We start from the raw sequence: 21,389 nt of genomic DNA, 5'->3' as shown, positions 1-21,389 counted from the left end.
ACGAATTTGGCGGCCTCGTGCTTCGTTTATGCGAAGCCACTGTACCATTTTATCTATGAAATCATTAATTTTTATTTCTTCCTGTTAGTATTTTAAGAGCCACAGGTAAGTAACTGTATCTCTGTAAAATTGCCTTGAGTGAAAGATTGTTTTCTTAATTGTTTGACATATACAAGCACTTTCCGTAACTCGTGATTTTCTGTGTTCACTGAAAGGTCATGCTGCATGTGATTTGGTATACATCCCCGTTTACCCTGTCATCTCCTTTATCACACATCATAAAGATATGTGTCAAATAAGTATAACAGATATCCATCAGTTGACCCAAAGATTGCACATGTATCTCATACGAAGTGGGATAGTGTAGGAGGTGTAGGTAGACATTTTGGGGTTGATACACTTTGCGAATTCGATGTAAATTTACCTCTTTCCGTTCCAGGGTACCGAACTGTGCATAGAAAGTAGCACCATTCACAGGTTTACTTTTGCACGATTATTATTTCGTTTCTACCAACCCTCGTAAAAGTACCTTACTGTTTTTTTATTTTTTATTTATTAATGTAGGACTTATTTGAAAATAAGGCGAAGTGTTAAACATGGATATTACTTTGAAAAAAAAAAAAATCCAAGAAAATTGCACTGCAACTACACGGTGGGGCGATCTGTCTTATTAACTATAAAAGTGTGGATATTAACTACAGGGTTGTTTGTCATTCAGCAAACCATTTTTTTTACAAACTTGGTTAACAAGCGGCAAAGTTCTTTTGTGCAGTCTACTAATCGACAAGTGTCCTACAGTCTCATACGAGGACAACCCAAAGGTAAACAGTAAACTTACTGTCACACGATGTACTGAGAAGTCTCAGCAGAGCGAAGAAGCTGCGTAAGGTGATTAACGGACCACGGATAACAGGAAATGTTGGTATTAGGGACAACGAACGTGCTGCTCAAGTGGCCAAGTGGCGAAAATAATGCAGCAGCTACTTCCGTCAAACATATCACCCCCCCTCTCTCCCCCCTAAACTACAGTGATTTTCACAGTACTCACTTCAAACAGCCAGAACTCGTAGTGGACAATGATAGTGATCACGGCAGTTACATCCAAGACACATGTGTTGGACGCTTCAGCAACAAATACCATGTCATACTAGCTTTCTCAATAAACTGTTATTGACAGACGAGAGTTGTTTTAATTTCCTCTAAAGGCTACGATTTATGACACATATAGTATCTGATAAATGCAAACATCCAGAAATAATTACATTCCACAATATTTTAAAAATTAATGATTCTTTTTGTAACGTAGTTCATAGCTCCTTGAATAGTTCCATTTCCAAATCCAGGTGCTACACTCAAAATTAGCAGACATTGTCTTGTAGTTCGTTATATCCATATGAACATCTGTCTAGTAGAGTGCTAGCCCACATTCATAGCACAGTAAAGAAGAAAATATGCATGGCACGGATTATGAAAGTTACCGGTAAACTTCTAAAGTTTTTATATATATATTTTTTAATTTTTTTATTTCTTTTTTTTGTGAGACATCAGTCTTGTGGCTCGTTATAAGAATCCCGCCACGAAATTCTACCTGTGGTAACCACTTCATTTAAGGGTAGCACTTGCTACAGCACGCTGCATCCTTAATTGTTTGGTAGATGTATACAATTTCTGTCTTTCCCTACAGATTTTACCCTCTACAACTCCACCTATTTCCACTGGTGTTTTTCCCTGATGTCTCAGCAAATGTCCTATCACCCTACATGTAAATGTTTTTTAAATTACTGCTACCAGTCACAAAATTTGTTAACTATTTTATTATTAATTTATTTTGCTACGTGGTTCGAGGGAATACTTCATCTTCAGGCTCAATGGCATTGCAAAAACAATTTCACGATAAGATTATACTGATGTTACATAGTCTTTTCATAAATGATATGGTTATCCTTCATTTATGCAAAGATTATGTAATATCAGTATAACCGTATCGTGAGATTCTTTTGGAATGCCATTTAGTCTGAAGATGTGGTATTCCCTCGAAACATGTAACAAAATAAATAAATAATACAATAGTTAACCAAGTTCTTGACTGGTAGCGGTAATCTAAAAAATCTTATACATATTTCTTGAGACAGTCATGGTCGAAAAATAGTCAAAATGACTTCAAATTCCTATCATCCTGTCCCTTATTCTTGTCAGTTTGTTTCTCCGATTCTGTGGAGAAATCTCCCCATTCCTCAACTTATCTATCAATCTAATTTTCGACATTCTTCTGTAGCACCTCACCTCAAACTTTTAGTTTCTCTCGATTCCGGTTATCCCACAGTCCATGATTCACTACCATACGATGCTGTGCACCAAACGTGATTGCTGGTTGTTACGGTGGAATTTCGAATATTGTTGGTAACTGTTCTGTTGTGATCTGTAAAAATTTTCTTTTCCGTGATAATGATTTTCATTCTGTTATTCCCGTACCAATTGTCTTTGTTGTCATGAAGTCACCGTGACTGTCCTCTGTTATGTCCGTCATAATAATTGTGGCTATTGTGTGGAAAGTGAGTTTTTTTGTAACAATTGTTGGATTCCTCAATTTCGAGAAGCTTCAAAACACCGCAAAAAGCAGCTATGCTACCTTTCTAGTGTCATCTTTGTAATGGTCTGCATAATGATCTGGGAGGTTTCGAAATGCATAGCTGTATCAGTGCAGATGGGCTACTTTAGTCCTTTAGTTTCCGATTTTGGCGTATCATGTATTCGAAAAATTAAGTTAAAGTTGCTAACTGTAAGTTTTCAAAATCTGGTGGCCTCATAAGTTTATGTTTGACCCCACGGTGTGTTGTTTCAGACCAGTCACCAGCAATAAATGTATTCTAAAATTCTTCTAATGAGTAACATTGTCGTGCTATAGGGTGCATATGCATAGCTGGTTCTCCTTCAGAAAAGCTGCAAACAAATTCTAATTTATGCTTGACTAGCCAAGTAGGTGATAAAGGAAAACTGAACCGTTGAACCCTTGATAAAGAAGGTAAATCTTTAGCATCACTGCGAAAGACTGAACTTTCTTACTGACAAAAAATGATCGTTGTTACAACTGTCGTGTCTCGCACTGTAACTAAAACTATGTCTGCTAAAACACATGTGAGAATACTCATGTTCACGAGCAACATCATTTCTCGGGGGTGTCTGCCTAAATGTTGTTGTTACACCTATTTCTGTTTGCATCCATGATAACTCAAACAGAGTAAATTATCCAGGTGCCAAATCCTGAAGCTTAGTGAGATGAATACATAACTACTTACTTTCTGTTTGTGTTGTTTGTTGCTTGCTACTTCTCCTTCCTTGAAACATTCTAGAGATCGTAATTTTTCCTTATAAGTAAAAAATATTGTCTATGTACCATGAGACGGAGCGTCTGCGTTTAACTAGGATTGCGTAACTTTGCGTAAGATCATCAACTTGTGTTTTCAGCGTGTCGAATTGTTCTTTCGTACTGAGGTCAGCCTCTTCTGTCCCTGCTTCTAAATGTTGTATTTGTTCTGAATGATTTTGTGATTTTCTTTAAAGTTTCGCAACCGCGGCACTCGGAAGTATCTTGTTAACCTTTGAAATATTTAAAGCCTAGTCGCTGCGTTGTGTGTCTGCGATTTCCTTTCAGTTTTTCGTCAAACTCAGTTCAGTTCTGTTCTAACCGTGTCCTGTGTTGTTCTAACCGTGTCTGTGTGGCTGCAATTTCTTCTATTCTTGTAGTAGCACTCCTAAACTCTATTTTAATTCTTTTAGTGCAGTTGTCTTCGAGTAAACCTATGTTTTCTTCTTGTTTCGAGACAACGTGATTTGCTAGTATTTTGAGATTTTCTCGTAATAATCGCTGAAGCGGAAGTCCATGGTCACTATTCTGCAAAGAATTAGTAATATTCGGTAGGCGATGGATCGACCGTTTGTGTTTACAGTAATGTGTTTAGTTTCTGAAAAATATTGCATCGTCCGTGTAGTGTTGCTGTCCGAGTGAGCGGAATCTGTAACATTTACTTTAGCCTCTTGGGTCTCATTAGGGAAAGAAATATTTATATTCGCAAAGATGTTGCTGTCTGCGTTCTGTGGAGTGTCGGTATAAGTCGTAGACTCTCTGTACAGGAGGGATACAACAGCATTGTGCATTGTGGCTTCAGAATTAGACTCTACGCTCTTGACAACTAAATCTTGTGAAATCCAAGTATTATTGTTTTTCTGTGTGAGTTAGTGCTTCGCGACTCGCTATTGTCTGTATTGTACGGCATGATAGTGGTAGTAACAAAACAAACAGAACAGATAAAGGTAATGCAAAATCTATCTCAGTAAGTTCAAAATAAATACAAATGGGTAGGAAACGGCGCAGCGGCAAAGCAGAATTATAAACAAATGGTAGACGAGAGTAGTGCTCGTAATCTGACTACACAAAAATCCACAGAACATTCTGGGAAACTCACCATGTGAATATTACCTTAATAAACAAAAATCATAAAAATAACTATCTGATCTTGCACATGTTTGATTTACTACTGGATTATCTCTTTCCGAATGTATAGTCTCTTTATGAAAGTAAGCTGTTGCATACCAAAATATTCCATTCGCAGAAAATATGTGCATTTTCTAACCTCATGTTTATAGTTAATGACCAAATACGATTATATCAATGAGAAGCAAATCCGCTTGCGACAATGTAATTGAACCAACACTGCCTGTTACAAAAAATTGACTCTTATCTTTCATGAGAATATTTCAACTCAACACTGCTAACAGACGCTGTGAGAATGAAAACTCAAGTCTTTTGTGTTTGGCTTACTTGTGTCGCAACGGAATACGCCGCAGTACTGCTCTTTTAGAAAAGAAGAAAAGATGCATCTCACTTTCTAATCTGGTACTAACTACAGAGAATTGCAGTGGTCCAATACGATCACATTAATACATGTAATGCAAACTTGTTTCCCATAAAATTTGGCTCTCATAAAAAACAATGTTCACCAGGTAATGGGAACTGAACAGTGACATACAATAACCAAATTTACACTCTAGAGAAACATTATTCCCAAGAAAATCTAATAAAGAAAAATTCAACTCAAGACAAATGGCGCAGCTGGATATCGGTGCACAGAGATGAACAACTAGTTACGCACAACATAAGCAAACCAGACGTTGCCGTCTGCCTGGGTGTGGCGAAGAAGAGTGAATGGCGACCCGGAAAGGACGTCGTGCCGATTCACAGGCCGTGAACTTCGCTCCAAGCACTGGAGCTTTTTAAATACTTAAAATGACGACGTTTTACTTACTTGAACAGCATGCAATCATTCGTTTTCTGAATTTGCGTGGTGTGAAACCAATTGAAATTCATCGACAGTTGAAGGAGACATGTGGTGATGGAATTATGGATGTGTCGAAAATGCGTTCGTGGGTGCGACAGTTTAATGAAGGCAAAACATCGTTTGACAACAAACCGAAACAACCTCGGGCTCGCACAAGCCGGTCTGACGACATGATCGAGAAAGTGGAGAGAATTGTTTTGGGAGATCGCCGAATGACTGTTGAACAGATCGCCTCCAGAGTTGGCAGTTCTGTGGGTTCTGTGCACACAATCCTGCATGACGACCTGAAAATGAGAAAAGTGTCATCTAGGTGGGTGCCACGAACGCTGACGGACGACCACATGGCTGCCCGTGTGGCATGTTGCCAAGCAATGTTGACACGCAACGACAGCATGAATGGGACTTTCTTTTCGTCGGTTGTGACAATGCATGAGACGTGGATGCCATTTTTCATTCCAGAAACAAAGCGCCAGTCAGCTCAATGGAAGCACATAGATTCACCGCCACCAAAAAAATTTCGGGTAACTACCAGTGCTGAAAAAATGATGGTGTCCATGTTCTGGGACAACGAGGGCGTAATCCTTACCCATTGCGTTCCAAAGGGCACTACGGTAACAGGTGCATTCTACGAAAATGTTTTGAAGAACAGATTCCTGCCTCCACTGCAACAAAAACGTCCGGGAAGGGCTGTGCGTGTGCTGTTTCACCAAGACAACGCAACCGCACATCGAGCTAACGTTACGCAACAGTTTCTTCGTGATAACAACTTTGAAGTAATTCCTCATGCTCCCTACTCACCTGACCTGGCTCCTAGTGACTTTTGGCTTTTTCCAACAATGAAAGACAGTCTCCGTAGCCGCACATTCACCAGCCGTGCTGCTATTGCCTCAGAGATTTTCCAATGGTCAAAACAGACTCCTAAAGAAGCCTTCGCCGCTGCCATGGAATCATGGCGTCAGCGTTGTGAAAAATGGGTACGTCTGAAGGGCGATTATGTCGAGAAGTAACGCCAGTTTCATCGATTTCGGGTGAGTAGTTAATTAGAAAAAAAAATCGGAGGCCTTAGAACTTGAATGCACCTCGTACACATCAACGTGAATACTCAAAAATTCAAATTTAAATGGCTCTAAGCACTATGGGACTTAACATCTGAGGTCATTAGTCTCCTAGACTTAGAACTACTTAAACATAACTAACGTAAGGACATCACACACATCCACGCCCGAGGCAGGATTCCAACCTGCGACCACAGAAGTAGCGTGGTTCCGGACTGAAGCGCCTAGAACCGCTCGGCCACAACGGCCGGCCGTCAATAGTCGTTTTTTTGCCACTTTCTAAATGACTTCAGAAATTCAGATCTAATGTTATCTATCCCTTCTGCCCTATTTTCCCTTAGGTCCTCTGAAGCTCTTTTAAATTCTGATTCTAATTATGGATCCCCTAAATCGACTGCTGTTTCTTCTTCTATCACATCAGAGAAATCTTCCCCCTCATAGCGGCTATCCGCTCTCTCCTCTGTATTAAACAGTGCAATTCCCGTTGGACTCTTAATGTCATCACCCTTGCTTTTAATGTCACTGAAGGTTGTTTTGACTTCCCTGTATGCCTAGTCTGTCCTTCCGACAATCCTTTCTTTTTCGATGTCTTCACATTTTCCCCGCAGCGATTTCGTGTAGGTATCCTTGTACTTCCCATTTGGCTCGCTGGCTCTGAGCACTATGCGACTTACCTTCTGAGGTCATCAGTCGACTAGAACTTAGAACTAATTAAACCTAACTAACCTAAGGACATCACGCACATCCGTACCAGAGACAGGATTCGAACCTGCGACCGGAGCGGTCGCTCGGCTCCAGACTGTAGCGCCTAGAAACGCACGGCCACTCCGGCCGGCACTTCCCGTTTATTTCATTCCTCTGCGAATTGTATTTCTCTATTCCTGAGTTTCCCGGAACATTTTTGTATTTCCTCCTTTAATCGATCAACTGAAGGCACACATGTTCCGTTTGAATCGACCACGTATATCGTGAGTCACGGTGACTTGACCGAATCCATGGTCTTTGAGTAGAGATGTTATTTTTGTTCGTCTCATGTATTTATTTTCAGTTATGTTTCGTGCTATGCTATAGCTGGTCTTTGAATGTATTGTCCAAGTTTCATCGAGTTATATTACTTGGCTGTGAGACAACACGCTTACGTTACTTTCGTTCTTAAATCACTCTGCTGGAAACGCTGAGTGCTCGCTTTCGGTTCTGGAGTAGGACGCGCCACTAGAGCTTACGGCAGGAGAGCTCAACTTGTGAGCCCTTCCGTGTCCGTGCGACAGTGGTCGCACTGTGCCGCCTGGGCATGAATTGCCGCCAAACTGCCGGCAAACCCGGAGGGCCCCGCGCAGCACACTAAGTAGTAAAAGAGACGCATCGGCGAAATGTGACTCCTTTACAGAGCGGCCTAATCTCCGCCGTGAAATATCCTCGGCGCGTGCGCATGGCTTTTCGGTCGTGGCCGCGCACAGAAAGTGGGTTAACAGCGCCGAAAACACTGATATACAGTGGCCGTAGCGACTCGCGCCTAATAAATGGCGGACCTCTCGCCGGGTGCCAACTGCTGTCGGATTCCTGTCCGGAATGAGATTTGCATGGAGAGGATCTGCGTGCCCTGCACATCCGATTCGCCGTCATCTGTCAAATTAGTTTCAAGATGGAAACCGTAACTGACTGCCAAAGCAGGCGATACGCCATGAAACAACATGAGAACTTGTTTTTATGTTACGAAAGATATAAACACTAAGGTCGAGATGAAGCTAGATTTCATTAAAATTTCATATAATAATTCGTCGATTGGGCCATTAAATTCTGACCACGGAAATGATGTTTTGATTTTTAGCCCGGGCAATAGCTTGTGCGGCGCTTTCTGTTACTGGATGACTCTTCAGCTCTGCAGAACTATCACAACCTACATCCATTTGAAGGTATGGTACTACGCTTTTTACCAACCCACCACTCACATTTTTCTCCTGATGTCTCAGGATGTCTCCTGTCAACCGATGCCATATTTAGCCAAGTTCTGCAATAAATTTCTATTTTCCCCATTCCGATTCACCACCTTACTATCTCTTCAATCTACCTATCCAGTCTTCTGAATTTTTCGGTACCAGGAACTTTCAGTAGCTTCTTTTCTTGCATGAACTGCATATCGTCCACGTTTCACTTGCGTACAAGGTACGCCATACAGATATCTTTGGAAAACAGCTACTAACACATAAATTAGGTAACAAATTCCGCTTCTTCAGAAATTATTTTTGAATTACAGACAGTCTGCATTTTATATCCGCTCCACTTCGGTCATCACAAGTTTCTGGTTTACGTACAAGCTCTAGATAACTTTTCCCTCCTTGCTTTGTTTGTCAGCCACCACGAAAATTTCTTAGGATGTAGTCCAGTTAACATTGTCAGAAGCATTCCGTCTTCAGGCCACTAGTGGCCCAGCGGGACCATCCGACCGCCGTATCCCCCTCAGCTGAGGATGCGGGTAGGAGGGGCGTGTGGTCAGCACACCGCTCTCCCAATCGTTATGATGGTTTTCGTAGACCGGAGGCGCTACTATTCGGTCGAGTAGCTCCTCAATTGGCATCACGATGCTGAGTGCACCCCTATAAATGGCAACAGTGCATGGCGGCCTGGATGGTCACCCATCCAAGTACCGACCAGGCCGACAGCGCTGAACTTCGATGATCGGACGGGAACCGGTGTATCCACTGCGGCAAGGCCGTTGCCCAACATTATCGGAAGCTCTGTCTAAATTACAAGCTAGAGCGAAATAAAACATTTATTAACAATGGGTACCTCTTTTGACTAAAATATGACCATCTTCAAGCCATATTACACTATGTTGGGAGGTGATGCGATCAGTGGAGCAGTTTTCGTATCCACGGCATCTACTGCGATCCTGCTTAGTTGATGAGCGATCGGAATTTGTGGATCCACCATATCTGCTCCGTTCAACGCCACCGCCTACCGTCATGGTGTAATATGTCTTAAGACAGTCACACTTTGATAGAAACCGGCTACCACTCTCAATAAATATTTAACTGCGTTCAAGACTGTTGTTAATTCAAATTCAGAATATTTTATCAAGACCGTTGATATTGTCCCGATACATTTACAACTTCCGTAAACGTTGCCCTGTCTTTATATAGCCTATTTTCTAAGCTGTAGAGGTGGCATTGCATTCGGAACTTTAGCTGATCTTTCCCGAGGTCGACCTCTAAAAATTTTTTCCATTCTTCCATACAAACAAAAGAAGAATGAACGAAATATAAGATACATATTCACTAGTTAAAGGGACTGATGACCTTAGCTGTTTAGTCCCCATTAAACTTCCCCCCCACTAGTTAAATACATATAAGAAATATAATACGCATCAACATTATTTGCGTTTTGCATAAACAGAATAAACGTGAAACTCATCTATAAAATTTAGGGGGCTGATGATAGAATTTTCGTGTTTTGGTCTTAATCACCAGAGAGACAGTTCTGACGCTGTGCTTGGTAACGGAAGAAAGAATGAAGAATAATAGACACATTTATAGAATGCGTTACTAAGAAAAATGCGTTGGACAGTCTAAAATTCTGCAAGATTTTCGATATTCTGAGAAAAATTGGAGAAAGTTGTAGGGAAAGGTGGGTGATGTACAATATGTACAAGACCCAACAGGGAACAGTAGGACTGGAAGGCCAAGAACGAAATCTTCAAATTAAAATGGGTGCAAGAGAGGAATGCTCTTTTTCGCTCCTGTTGCTGAATCTACAGAGTATTAGGAAACGATATCGACAAAATTCGGGGGCGTCGGTAAGAAGAATTTGAGGATAGGATCTCGTGTCCGGAAATGTCATCCAACGACGCTACAGACACGATGGAGCTATAGTAAACAAACGGGACTTCGTACGTTGAAGGACCGTTGGCGGAACGTCTCGTAATGTCGTTTTCTATGCAGCGACCGCCACTGATTGCCACACTATCGCCTCTGGTGAAGCTGGAGCTGGCTGCTCCGTACTCAGACCTTGGCTGCTATGAACGCGGTCTATTGTGGGCTTGTTGGATGATGATTTCGGACGCGGGGTTTCATTCGCAGGTTATCTTTCTTCTGTGTACCGACAAAAATGGAAAATTTAGAGGGTTTCAGGAGAAAAATAAACTGTAAACGGAAACTGTGTCTGAAACAGTCATCACTGAGGCAACAGACCAACTTACTCACATGAGGCGAGGTTTACGCAATAGTTAGCTCCATCTTCAGCACTGGCGATTGTGGCAATCGGTCGTGATCACTGAAGAACAAACAACATTATCAGACCTTCTGCCTGCGGTCCGTCAGTGTAGAAAGTGACGTCTGCCTAATGGATGTCTTTCGTAGCGTCAGCACCGGCGCCTGTAACTTCAACGTTCTGTAGTGTCGTTGGATGACGTTCCAGGCCACGGGTCCCTATCCTTAGTCTGTTCCTCACTAAATCCTCTGCAAGCCCTGCAAGATTGTCGGTTCCATTTTGTAACGACCTATATACATCGATGAAGCAATGGTAACAATAAAGGAAAAGTTCAAGAGTGAGAATAAGATTAAGAGCTAAGATATGTCAATGATAAGATTCGAAATGGCGTTCTTCTGCTCAGCGAAACTGATGAAGAATTACAGGACCTTTTGAATGGAATGAACGGTCTAATCAGTAGAGAACAGAAATGGGGAGTAAACTGAAAAAAAGCAAAGGTAATGAGAATTAGCAGAAATGAGAATAGCGAGAAACTTAACGTTAAGGAATTCTGCTGCCTTGGAAGAAACCATGACGGGAGAAGCAAGTAGGACGTAAAACGCAAACTAGCACGTGCGAAGAGGGCATTCAAGGTCGTGAGAAGTCTACTGGTATCAAGCATAGGCGATAATCTGAGCGAAAAATGTCCAAATGTAAGATTGCAGCTGAGCATAGTGTGATTGTCAGACATGGACAGAGGAAGAGCCGGAACAGAAGAGCCGAAGCGTTTGAGATGTGGTGCTACAGAACAACTTTGAAATTAACTTGATTGATAAGGGGAATGACGAGGTACTCCACAGAATCTGGGAGAAAGTAATGCATGGAAAACTCTGACAAGTAAAACGGACACCTCGATAGAAGATGTGCTAAGTCGACATGGAATATTCTCCATGGAGGGAACTGTAGAGTAAAGAAACCGTAGATGACCACACAGATAGGAATAAGTTAAGCAAGTAATAAAGAACATAAGGTGCGAGTGGTATCTTGAAATGGAGATGATGGAGCAGGAGAGGAATTCGTGGTGGACCGCATCAAACAAAGCAAAAGACATCGCTTTTCATATTTATATCAACATTCCTATCTTTATAGCACCGAAAGTATCTCCATAACGGTACATATGATCTATGTGTACCGTTTGGAAATAAACTCGTTCAATTAGTTCACAGTACTTGCTGTTGTCGGCATTAATAGCCACTTTAGTCATCGTCCCCGAGATTTTATTCGATGTTGCTGTGTTCTGTCTTGTGTTGGTTTAGCGGCAGTTAAGTTGAACATTAACAGTGATATACAACAACTGATGAGGAGTTGGCAGACACGTATCTCGCGTGTGGTTTCATTGAATCCAGGAGAGGATTGACATGATGACGCAATCCTGTGCTATTCCCTCAGAGATCGGATCCACAACACAGAGCTTTTGCATCTGTACATAGATGACCACAAGAACTCTTTGTTTCGAGCCACCTGTTTTGGTGACTGCGTATTCCACGCTTTTCCAATACTGTGGATGAATTTCCACAAAAAAAAAGGAAATTGGGGTAAAAAAACGTATAAATAAAGTTTTGCATTCTCAAGCTTTGACAGCGAACCAGCTGTTTGTACTGCTCTTTGATGTCCACCCGGATGCAGTCGTTTACGTAACATAATATTTCCATAGTCTGCCTTGCTGTCATCGGGTGATACCTGTAGAAGAAGCTCCTTTATACATCGAGCCTTCGTTATACTCTTATCGTCCTCCCCTCCCTTGCCCAGCAATCAGTTTCCCGCCTGCCGGTGCAGGTGGTGTGTAGAGATTTATGTAGATTCTGTTCGTATGTGTAGTTCTGTTAATAAGTAATACCTGTATTCCATTCAGTATTAATGCATTTATGAAATAAACACTTCCATCATGTATCCTCGTACAATGCATTTTGTCAAATATCAAAAATGTACGAGTGTGTTTTGTACACTATGTCACAAATGATTTACGAGGTGCGCTGTGGAAGGGCCGTTATAGCCTGGTGAAAGATCCTGTAGTTGTTTCTTGCGACGTAATGGGGTAGGTGGAGTGAGGAGTCACTAACTTGCTCTTCGTTTTAAAGTCGCACAGATGAAGGAAGTACTTGACATATTTCCGCGTCATGCCTTCCATCATCTTGTACCCTCTACCGCCACACATCCTCAAATCCCACGCTCACCCACTGCTACCTGTCACATCTTAAGAACATAAATGAGCTATAACAATTTAATATTTGGTCCTAATCAACTCCATTTAACAATAAATGTTAATTTTGTACCATTAAACATTGTTTTCATAAATTTGCTATTTATCCACCTCTTGTAACGTGAAAACTATTGTTACCATCTTTTTTGTGGGAAATTTAGCTTACTTTAATTTTGTACTACGAAACATTTTCGCTGGAATCCACGGTTTTCGAGTTATTCAAGAATAACGTAAAAAAGTTACTTTCAAACGCGCCCCTGTCCCCCGTCCCAACGCTCACCCCCTACAGGTCAGGATTTTTAGTATGTTGTCCATGACACTCCCCCCTTCCACTATACAAAAATTTGAAACTACACGAATGTTTTCCCCCTAATCCCCATTTTTTGGTCTTCGTTGACTGGGCTATGTCTTTTGTGTACGACTGTCAGCAACTTCAGAGCGATCTCTCGTCTTTACTGATAGACGAAAACATTATGACCACCTGCTTAACAGTTTATTTCTCCGTCTTTGGAACGAAGTACACCACTATTTCTGAGTACAGGGATCCGACAGTTCGTTGGTAGGTTTGTGGAGGTGTGTGACGTGATATGTCTACCCACAGACCATGTAACACGCGTAAAAAGTGGGCCGCTGATTTGCATAGGCGGTGATGGCGCCCGATAGCGAAACAGATAGGTTCGATGGCATTTACATCAAGCAAATCTGGTCGCCGATACATCAACATGAGTTGGCTACAATGTTCCTCAAATAACTTTAACGTGGTTCTGGTTCCGAGACATGGAGTACTGTTTAAAGATTACATCGCCGTCGGAGAAGACCTCGAGCATGAAGTGATGAAAATGGTTCCAAGCCGTCAGCGTGTCTCAGATTAATACCTCAGGTTCCATGCAAGCGCAGGATAATATCTCCCATAGCTTAATACTGCTCCCTCAACTTGTGCCCCTGGTGCACTGCACGTTTCGTGCCACCATTCACATCGATGATGGCGTTTATGGAATCAACCATGGACCTAGTGTAGCAAAAGTGTGATCCACCTGAAGAGTCGACACGTTTACACAGGTCGACGGTCAAATGACGATGGTCCACTGAGTACTGCAATCGTAACTGACGATGTTGTTGGGTTAACATGTAATTCATGTACAAAAATGTAGGGTGACCGGTATGCTCCGAATCATTTGTGCATTCGCAAGCATCTGAACCCAACGTTCTATGAAAAGTTGTGGACGCCCAAACATTTCTCAACATGATGCAGTATTCCTTTTCTAGGGAGCACACAACCATCAGTAAACGTGAAGTAAAAAACATTGAAGACCACATCCAAATACTGCATCATGCTGAGAAAGGTAACCTCATGAATCTACTTGAAGAGATAGAAATATATACACATAAAAGCAAATCACCACATCATATCCTCAATGAACAGACAGAGCTAGCCAATGCAACCTTTCTACAAAATTTCACTCACCTACTGTCCAGTTTAAAACATAAATAAACACTGCTCCTTTTAACAACAACACGCAATCAATATTCCAACAAAGTATTACATCACAATACAGCTGCCTGTCCATCACACATTACTGCAACTTTAGAACTGATTGGGGGAAAAAAATGTGGTATGCTCTACTGCATTAATATAATTTCTACTGTCACATTATTCATGTACCTCATGTGTATGTTGTTGTTGCCTGTTTATGGCATAGTATTTATACAATACCATGTAAGTAACATTCATACGAACTTGCCACCACATTTTTCCAATTTAATTGTAATTAACGCTCACAGAATATGGTATGCTCACAATGTAACATTTATTCTTTGTAATATATATACCTGTACTGTTACCTTGATTCTTTTAGGAAACAAAAGACCTGTGTCCACTGTCAAATTTAAGCAATGTTTATATTGTAATAGAAGCTCCTTGTGTTTCAAATTTCATTATGTTATGTCTGTTCTTTAATAACATACTGTGAATCAAACAATCTGTATATTGGAATATCTCTGATAGAGAACATCTCTGGCACTGTTGTGTTTGTAAACCTTCAATCTTTATGTCAACACATGTGGCAAATACTTTTTGGTGTGTGTGTGTGTGTGTGTGTGTGTGTGTGTGTGTGTGTGTGTGTTACTTTGCACAATATGGTCATTTGCAAATCAAATAAGCGCCGCATATACTATACAATATTTGAAAAATGCAATCCTGCAACTTCGCAAAAAATTTTCGCGGAATTTTCGACGTAAGTACTGTAACCACTTAACCTCACATATTTGTTTACTCTGTATTTCATCGGTTGGAGGTTAGTATGTTCACATAGGACGCTTATAACACTGTTTTCTACCGTAGGGCACCAACACACCAAGAATATTTCGCTGCAGTGGAAGCATAAATAACAAAAACTGATAATTATGTAAAGTGCGTCTTATAAATATTGTGAACAGCCGTCTGAAGATGAACTTTTCAGTTCGAAACCGGTTACGGCGCTATTTACTTAAATAAATAGCAGTATTAATAGTGGCTGGTTGCTGTTTTCTTCTTTGTAATGTCAGTTTTAGACAAAATAGCTTTATTGTACACTTCTTTGCTGAATGTCTGCTTGCAGTCACTCTTACTTGACTTCGTCACTTTTTCGATCAACGAATCAAATGGTTCAAATGGCTCTGAGTATTATGGGACTTAACATCTGAGGTCATAAGTCCCCTAGAACTTAGAACTACGTAAACCTAACTAACCTATGGGCGTCATACACATCCATGCCCGAGGCAGGATTCAAACCTGTGACCCCAGCGGTCGTGCGGTTCCACACTGAAGCGCCTAGAACCGATCGGCCACACCAGCCAGCCCTCGATCAACAGATTTGGTCTGGGAGGTCTTAATTCTTAGTTACTTCGCGGCTAACTTTTATTAGTTATTTACTTCTCTTTTCGCACATCAAGTAGATTCAACAGAATTCACGTTGACATTTCACACGAAAGCCGATATCTGTACAAACTGCAGTTTACGGAAATGATTAAATTCAAGCAATACTGTCTACCAACATGGTCACTTGACTAGAATACAAATGAGTCACTGACAATCGTAAGGGCCTAAAGCACACCGTCGTCGGTACCACATTCACGTAAATATCAGAGCAACAGAGACTGCTTTTCTTGAATGTTCATAATTTTATTCACAATGTGAGCCTACAGTGCAAAAAGGAATACAAACATCTCAAAAATGAGACCGACAGGAAGTGCAAAATGGCTAAGCAGGGATGGCTAGAGGACAAATGTAAGGATGTAGAAGCTTGTCTCACTAGGGGTAAGATAGATACTGCCTACAGGAAAATTAAAGAGACCTTTGGAGAGAAGAGAACCACGTGTATGAATATCAAGAGCTCAGATGGCAATCCAGTTCTAAGCAAAGAAGGGAAGACAGAAAGGTGGAAGGAGTATATAGTAGGTTTATACAAGGGCGATGTACTTGAAGACAATATTATGGAAATGGAAGAGGATGTAGATTAAGACGAAATGGGAGGTAAGACACTGCGTGAACAGTTTGACAGAGCACTGAAAGACCTAAGTCGAAACAAGGCCCCCGAAGTGGACAACATTCCATTAGAACTACTGACGGCCTTGGGAGAGCCAGTCATGAGAAAACTCTACCAGCTGGTGAGCAAGATGTATGAGACAGGTGAAATACCCTCAGACTTCAAGAAGAATGTAATAATTCCAATCCCAAAGAAAGCAGGTGCTGACAGATGTGAAAATTACCGAACTATCAGTTTAATAAGTCACAGCTGCAAAATACTAACGCGAATTCTTTACAGACGAATGGAAAAACTGGTAGATGCGGACCTCGGGGAGGATCAGTTTGGATTCCGTCGAAATGTTGGAACACGTGAGGAAATACTGACCTTACGACTTATCTTAGAAGAAAGATTAAGAAAAGGCAAACCTACGTTTCTAGCATTTGTAGACTTAGAGAAAGCTTTTGACAATGTTGACTGGAATACTCTCTTTCAAATTCTGAAGGTGGCAGGGGTAAAATACAGGGAGCGAAAGGCTATTTACAATTTGTACAGAAACCAGATGGCAGTCATAAGAGTCGAGGGGCATGAAAGGGAAGCAGTGGTTGGGAAAGGAGTGAGACAGGGTTGTAGCCTCTCCCCGATGTTATTCAATCTGTATATTGAGCAAGCAGTAAAGGAAACAAAAGAAAAATTTGGAGTAGGTATTAAAGTCCATGGAGAAGAAATAAAAACTTTGAGGTTCGCCGATGACATTGTAATTCTGTCAGAGACGGCAAAGGACTTGGAAGAGCAGTTGAACGGAATGGACAGTGTCTTGAAAAGCGGATATAAGATGAACATCAACAAAAGCAAAACGAGGATAATGGAATGCAGTCAAATTAAATCGGGTGATGCTGAGGGAATTAGATTAGGAAATGAGACACTTAAGGTAGTAAAGGAGTTTTGCTATTTAGGAAGTAAAATAACTGATGATGGTCGAAGTAGAGAGGATATAAAATGTAGACTGGCAATGGCAGGGAAAGCGTTTCTCAAGAAGAGAAATTTGTTAACATCGAATATAGATTTATGTATCAGGAAGTCGTTTATGAAAGTATTTGTATGGAGTGTAGCCATGTATGGAAGTGAAACATGGACGATAACTAGTTTGGACAAGAAGAGAATAGAAGCTTTCGAAATGTGGTGCTACAGAAGAATGTTGAAGATTAGGTGGGTAGATCACATAACTAATGAGGAGGTATTGAATAGGATTGGGGAGAAGAGAAGTTTGTGGCACAACTTGACTAGAAGAAGGGATCGGTTGGTAGGACATGTTTTGAGGCATCAAGGGGTCACAAATTTAGCATTGGAGGGCAGCATGGAGGGTAAAAATCGTAGAGGAAGACCAAGAGATGAATACACTAAGCAGATTCAGAAGGATGTAGGTTGCAGTAGGTACTGGAAGATGAAGCAGCTTGCACAGGATAGAGTAGCATGGAGAGCTGCATCAAATCAGTCTCAGGACTGAAGACAACAACTACAGCCTATAGTACACATAAAACTGATCAACAATAAGAGCAACAGAAGTCAGAAGCATGAATAAACGATAGTCTTACAATCGACGATGATGTGCTTTAGGCCACTATGGTTCTGAGCGCCTCAAACAGATTACTGTACGATAAAATGCGAAGCTTATAATTACATAACACATTCAGAAGCCCCAAAATAGGTTTTTCTATAATAGTGTCACTATAACACATACTGACGTCCGATCCATTTTTCTTGTATAGTGAGTGAATTGGCATATCTGAGGAATGTGTTACTGCCTAGTGGGATTTATGCCATGCGAAGAGGTATAAAAATCTTCTACAGTTTGCTGCCAACTGGTGGCATTTATGTAAACTTGTAGTTGAGTGCTAGGGTTTAGCTGTACACGCCGTGAACCGTGCTCATTGTCTGTCAAATCAGTATCTATTTGATCCTTAAGGCAATTACGTCCCGCTAATTACGCATGCGCGAAAGCTCCTTAAATCCTGCAAAACCGGAGGTGTGCTCGCGAGCCTAGAGGAGTAACAATGTAGGACAGCGTGGTAGATTTTGTGCTCTATCTTTCAGATTACCGCATCTATGTTGCATTTGACAGTATTCAGATTACTCGAAACAAATCTTATATGCTGTGGCGGCTCGTAGTCGTGCGGTAGCGTTCTCGCTTCCCACGCCCGGTTTCCCGGCTTCGATTCCTGGCGGGGTCAGGGATTTTCTCTGCCTCGTGATGACTGGGTGTTGTGTGCTGTCCTTAGGTTAGTTAGGTTTAAGTAGTTCTAAGTTCTAGGATACTGACGACCATAGATGTTAAGTCCCATAGTGCTCAGAGCCATTTGAACTTGACAATTTACAGATCGGCAGAACTATTTCCTGATTCACAGCGGCTCAAAAACATTATAATAATGATAACTTACTGTCTGAAGTAACACTGTAGAGTGAGTTTTGTTCTACGAGAGCGCAAATGCCTGTAAATCAGTCACTGATATTACTGATAAACATACAGAGATTCTGATATGGAGGAAGGCTCTAGTACAGAAACATTTCAGCGACAGCTTCTGTACTCTAGGATGAATAAGACTGTGATTGTCTTCTACAATGAGTGAAAACAGGTTATGTCAGTTGTTCATGCTAAGTGTTCACCGAATAAAGTTGACTGAATAATCTGGTTTTACGAATTTAGTTACTGATAAATTTGGGCAGCAGCCTCGGTGACAGTGGTTCGCTTTCAAATCGATGTAATACAACATTTCGTTTTGTTTCGTATGACATGTTGTTCTTCTCTGTCAGTCAATGAATAGAAAACATTTAAAGCTTCACTAAATAACTAACTTCGTGACTCATCTGACATTGTCTTTTGTTTTTCCTAAATCTTCGCAAAATCGGAACTGGACGTGATCCCGACCGCTAACGAATATCTTCTTTAGTCATTCATCTTGTAATGCTTTATTTGCTACTGTCATTGCCATTGGGAGAGACACAGTAGCACGTTTTGTCATATTAAATCCTGTGTTTTTATTGTTTTTATTATAAGAAGCTATGTTTTAAGAGCTTAAGTTTCGAAACAGTTTCATCACAAGTTTTCGAAAAATATAATCGTGATTTTTATGGCTAGGTGAAGAGAGGATGGGGGTTCCTTTTTAAAGAGGCCCTCCCCGTACCTAATTTTGGAAATTAAGCACCTGCCACATGACGTGAGCGGAATATTTAAGAGACATCGACTAATTTAAGGAATTAAATATCGTAAAAGTTTGGAAATACTTAAAGCAAACTGCTCCCAGAAGAGACTGATAAGCATCAATTACACTTAACCAGCCTTAACATTCTAACAGCACGAACCCTAGTGGCTGCTAACATCGCAACATAAAAATGTCACTTGCTCCGCCTGATACCAAAAAGTGACCTCTCTGGTCACTGGCCTTCGTATCTATTCGCAGAGCCAAAGATATCAAGCTTACGTTAAATAATTAAGAAATACCTTAGCCGACCGTTACAACAACTATTACTATTAATAGAAAGAAAATGAACTCAGTAAACACGGCACCATCTTCATGCGACAGTCATTTCTCCCATTATTTCTCTTATGTTATTATATTTAAGAAGCAAATGTTTAATATCTCTCGTCTTATGAAACTAGTCGGCCCAAAATTTGGCTGGCGCAGTTCACAATTCCTCTTAGCTTCCGTTACCTGGTTCTCATTGTCCCGAAGAGAGATGTGTGGTGGTGACAGAGAATTCATAGTTTCATGTCACAAATATGACACATACTTGTATGATAGACGAATGTACTGTCAAGACTCATACTGGGCATCAGATGAATTAATTTCTAGATTTGTTCGTTAGAATATTTGTTTCAAAGTAGACTTCTTTTAAAGTTCTGTTCGCTACATACATTTCCTTCCAAATGAAAGTCTTTGGTAAACTGCCTAAAGCATTCCAGCAGATTAAAAAGAAATTATGCACTACAGGCTTCCATTTTTAAGAGGGGCACTTCTAAACTGTGTACGTGTGTGGAAGGCCAAAGGTGTATTGCACTGTAAGCTGCCCTTTTGCGCAGGATTTGCTCGGTGTTGCGAACAATTGGCGTTCTTCTTTGACTCTTTGTTTTTTTTTTTTTTTTTTTTTTCCGCCCTTTCAGAATATTTTGCGAGATGTACGAGGATATTTATGAGAGAGTAACGGCACATTGAAGCTGTTTCAGGCATCGAGAAAGTAATATATGTTTGATTTACAACATTTTGGCGCGGGGCATTACAGCTCGCTTTGTATTCTCGGCTTTTCCATACTGTGCGGATACGCCGGAGGTAGCTCTCAATTTATTGTTTACCATGGCGCAAGGGCAACCGTCTATCATATTTACGGCACAGTTCCTTCATAAGAACAGATTCCGTTCCCATTCAGTGTAAAACCCATTCTTTCACATTACAAATCCGATAGATGAAGAGAGATCTATGCTGCACTGCGAGTTCGTAGTAAATATCATACCGCTGATGCAACTTGCGGGTCATGTCTCAGCCATAAGTTTCAGTTCGCCTTTATTTTGCCGGACGGATAGGCGCTCGACCACTCTTTGTGCAAGGATCACAATACATAAAGTTATGTAAAATATTTTGTCGTAACACTATATTGAGATCCGCCTTGAGCAACAACCCCTGTGTTTCACCTCTGCTGCGGCGTCATTTGTGCATTATTTGTTTGCAAATGTGTTAATATTGGTAAAACAATTACATTCCTTTTGTTTTGGATCTCCATGTGGACTTTAACCGAAATGATTTACTAATTTAATTATATAACTGTGAAATGCGGACATTACAGGGTTGTAATTTACACAAATATTACGACAGCGCACCAACTGCAACTCGAAATACGTGTTTACTCAGAGGCATTACAAAAAGCAGTAAATCGTTACAGTCGCCTTCTCAACTGAAGCAAATGGATATGTTGTTGGAACCCAAGTTACATACTTTACCTATGTCCGTTGAACAAGACAAGTCATTGAGGATGTTGTGTAGCAACTGCTACATGTCGA

Source organism: Schistocerca gregaria, chromosome 4 (assembly GCF_023897955.1).
Source record: "Schistocerca gregaria isolate iqSchGreg1 chromosome 4, iqSchGreg1.2, whole genome shotgun sequence".
NCBI lineage: Eukaryota > Metazoa > Arthropoda > Insecta > Orthoptera > Acrididae > Schistocerca > Schistocerca gregaria.
This window is presented reverse-complemented; position numbering follows the sequence as displayed.